At 44.8% G+C, this 3,899-nt stretch overlaps 1 long non-coding RNA gene across 1 annotated transcript; it reads left to right on the forward strand.

The window, feature by feature from the left end:
* The first annotated feature begins 717 nt into the window (after window positions 1-717).
* On the forward strand, window positions 718-2,981 carry LOC127486189 (uncharacterized). Its single transcript, XR_011390022.1, has 3 exons — window positions 718-839; window positions 937-1,143; window positions 2,809-2,981. It is a non-coding gene; the product is annotated as an uncharacterized lncRNA (long non-coding RNA).
* Window positions 2,982-3,899: the final 918 nt, after the last annotated feature.

The raw sequence follows: 3,899 nt of genomic DNA on the forward strand, positions 1-3,899 counted from the left end.
ACTGATCCAGGTGTGGGCACCCCAGGTGGCATCTTAACTGCTGTGCTAAATGCTTGTGACAATTTCAACCTCTTAGAAGAAAAAATAGTACAAAGTATTTTCAACTTGAATTAGATTATATTTTTTTTAGGTAAGATACCCAAACTATATGGAATAAAGAATAAATTCATAAATGTCCCAATATTCAAATTTCCTGTTCAAAGTCATTGATAAGAAAATGAATATACAGGCCAACATAGGGAGAAAATATTTAGAAATTGCATACCTAATATAACAATTCTTTTCAGAGTACTAAAAGAGCTCTCAAAATTCCTTTCTAAGAAAATAAAATGACCCATTTATCAGGGAAGCTTAATTCACCATTTCAAACAGGTAGAAAGGCCTTGAGATCTCTTTAAACAGCAGGTGGTGTGACTTCCTAACAGCCCTGAGAAAGGAAGGCTTGTTGGGACACATTTTCTGTCTTGGTATTTTTATACACATACATGACTATACAAGCGATACATGCTTAGGTGATTTGGGGACACGGTCTGTGGTGTCAGGGCAGAATCTATAACTATGAGACTGGCAGATGGGTAGGTTGTCCCCAGCAGTGGGGGTCTTGTGCCTCAACCTAGCTTAGGCCCCTGGAAGGCAGAGTTCCAAAGATTCCGTGACACGCTCCACCTTCTAATTCTGCGATGGCAACGGAAGACCGTTAGCTGCCACATAACAGCCAGTCCTAGCAGAGACTGAGCTACAGGCAGTGCCTTCAATCTAGGCTTTGGCAGTTTTATCCTTGTTTGTCCAGTGAAGAACTTCCCAGTGTTGTCGGGCCGTGGATCAGGAGTTTCACATCAGTAAGTGAAGCTGGTTATTGTCACCCCTCAAGCCTACCTGAAACTCTTGGATGTCATTTGTTTGAACCTTGCCTGTGTTTGGGTTTCCTCTCCCCAGTCTCTGTTGTCCTGCTGTGACACACCATCAGCATGGCAGGATCCCACAGCCCTGCATCAGATCCCGTGGCAGAACTGAACGACCTCGAATGCCAGCAATTGCGATCCCAGCTGGCAAAGAGCCAACAGGACTGCTGGGAGCTCCAGGAGAAGTTTCTCATAGCTGAGGCTACAAACTTTGCCCTGGCCAGGGAGCTGAAAAAATACAGTAAGTTCTCTCGGGTCATTTCACCACAGTGATGATGGTCCTGTGTCTTCTCCTAAGGAACTAAATGGTTTACCTCACTACTTGATTGTTGTCTTCTTTTTGCTGAACTTAATTTCCTCCTGACCACACTCCCAAGCTGACACACAGGGTTTCGCAAGTTTTCCAAGGTAGCAGTGAGGTGTAGGGTGACAGGAGTGCTGAATCTGTCATGGATTCCTGATGAGGCATAGAGCTGCCTGTTGTCCTCAGGCTCAGGCTCCACCATATTGAGTGCATGTTTATGATCATCCTGTCTGTGTCAGCTCCTGCAGCCTTATACCATCACTGTGGGCCTCATTTCTGGGGCTAACGCATTTCACTCAATTCAAGCTTCCGTTGAGTTCCCATTGGCAAAGCACTGTCCTAGGTCCAGAAGTGGACATGTGTTCAGAGTGAGCAGGATGAGCTTCCAGAGAGACATAGAGTCTCCTGTGCACTGGAACTCTGGTATCCATGGGAACACCCTCACAACACAGCCTCCCCGCTGGGAGAAAGTCCTGCTCCTGGAGCACAAGTTCTTCTTCCAGAAGAGGAAGATGGTGCCTGAGACCTGGGAGTGGGAGCACAGGGTGTAGGGAGGGAATCAGGGCCACTCACCTGGGTGCCCCCCATTGCCCACCTTCTCTGTAACTTTGATTTCTCTCCAATTCATAGGTACAATCTGTAGATTGTCACAATAAAATGTGCTCCTTCTTTCCTATACAACTCCAAGTATGATTCATCGCTCAAGATCAACAGAATCCATGAGGCCCTTATTGTACTGTTTCTAATTTAGCAGGAACTATACTTTTTCTTGGGCCATATTGCCTCAGGGCCTTACTTTGTTATACATTGTACTCTACACAGTTCCATGAAAGATGGTCCCTTAAGTCTGAAATAACAAACACTTGGAATCTTTCCCAATGCAAGGAAACAGTCCTACACCCTTATCAAGCTCCCAAACATACAAAAGGTGATGACTTCATGCCCCAGGTTCCTGTTTGACCTGAGAGGCTGCAAGACTTGCTGAGTCCAGTGGCTCATGATTCAGTCTGAGCTCAGGGGCTGGGAACTCTGATTCTGTAAACACCAGTGGAATCACCTTGTCAAGTCACCTTCTGTATCTTTGAAGTCCTTTTTTCCCATTTTATTGGGAAATAGCAGGGTCAGTGCTGTGGTTCAGAAGGTAAAGCCACTGCCTGCAGGGCTGGCATCCCATATGGGTAGTAGTTCAATTCTGGCTGGTCCACTACCAAACCAGCTCTCTGCTATGGCCTAAAAAACAGTAGAAGATAACAAACGTGCTTAGGCCCCTGCATCCACATGGGAGACCTAGAAACAGCTCTTGGCTCCTGGCTTCAGATTGGCACAGCTCCAACCTTGCAGCCATTTGGGGAGTGAACCAGCTGATGGAGTCTCTCTCTCTCTCTCTCTCTCTCTCTCTGCATATGTCTCTCTGTAACTATTCCTTTCAAATAAATAAATAAATCTTTTAAAAATAGGAAATTTCAGATGCTATGTGGTGAGGTGATGAAATACAGATGTGAAACTCCCAATCTGGAGCCTGGCCCTGGAGTTCTTTTGGTCTTCAGCAGGCACTGACTACAAAAGCACCTCCCTGAGTTCTGCATGTCTGTCTTTCCCCAGATTGTGAGAAGTTTAAAAACATCATTGAGTCCATACTGACCAAGAAGCTCCACTTGGAGGAGCCACTGGCAGAGAAGCCCACGGTCCCAGAGCTGCTCAGGTAAGGGTGTCTGTGTGGGGCAGGCAGATGGGAGGTGTGTGGGTGTCTCCAGTGGGGCAGCTCAGAAGGGAGAACTGAGGCATCTCAGGCATGGAAAGCCATGAAGGCACTGTGGCAAACAATGTTCTCCATGTAGGATCACTGTGGGACCCCAGAAAAAGAAGTGGCCATCAAAGGAGGATGCACTTTTCTCTAAGGGAGGAGAGAACTTCCACTTTGCTGATGGCCTTGTCTAAATATGGACAGAGTTTTCAAAATGCTTCCATAGCCTAGTCAGCTCATGTCATGAGCATTGTGTGGTCCCTGACAACATACAGAGGAGTGCTAATTGTTCAATTAACAGCAGGAGTCACTGTGCACTGACTCCCCATGCAGGACCTCTGTCCTCAATGAGTTGTATTAAAAGAGAGTTACAGTGAACCATTTCTCAAACAGTTTTTTTCTTGTGTGGGTGTGTGTGCCAATTGTTGAAATCGTTACTTAATATAGAGTTGGTCTTCTGTGTACAAAGTTCATTGAAAATGCATCTTAATGGAGAATGAGATTGAGAAGTAGAGAGGGAAGAGGAGCTGGGCTGGGAGTGTGGGTGGTACGCTGGGTATGTGGAGAAGAATAACTATATTCCTAAAGTTGTATTATGAAATGAGTATTCCTTAAAATAAATGAATGAATAAATTTTTAAAAAGAAGTGGTAAAAATTTATTTTAAATTGAAAGTAAAACTGAATAGGTACTTTGAAAAAATTCTCCCTTCAGGAGAAATTAAAATGAAAATACATTTTTCCTCTTCAATTACTGTTTATTTCCCTAATAAAATGGTATGAGTAGATAATAATAATAAAAAAAGACATCATGGAGTCCATGTTGACCAAGAAGCTACACGTGGAGGCCCCTGTCAAAGCAGCCCAGGTCTACTGAGCTGCTCAGGTAAGGCTCTCTGTGTAGGGCAGGCAGGTGGGGATGTGTTTCACTAGTGGGCAGCCCAAATCAAA

The sequence above is a fragment of the Oryctolagus cuniculus genome, chromosome 7 (genome assembly GCF_964237555.1).
Source record: "Oryctolagus cuniculus chromosome 7, mOryCun1.1, whole genome shotgun sequence".
Classification (NCBI taxonomy): Eukaryota; Metazoa; Chordata; class Mammalia; order Lagomorpha; family Leporidae; genus Oryctolagus; species Oryctolagus cuniculus.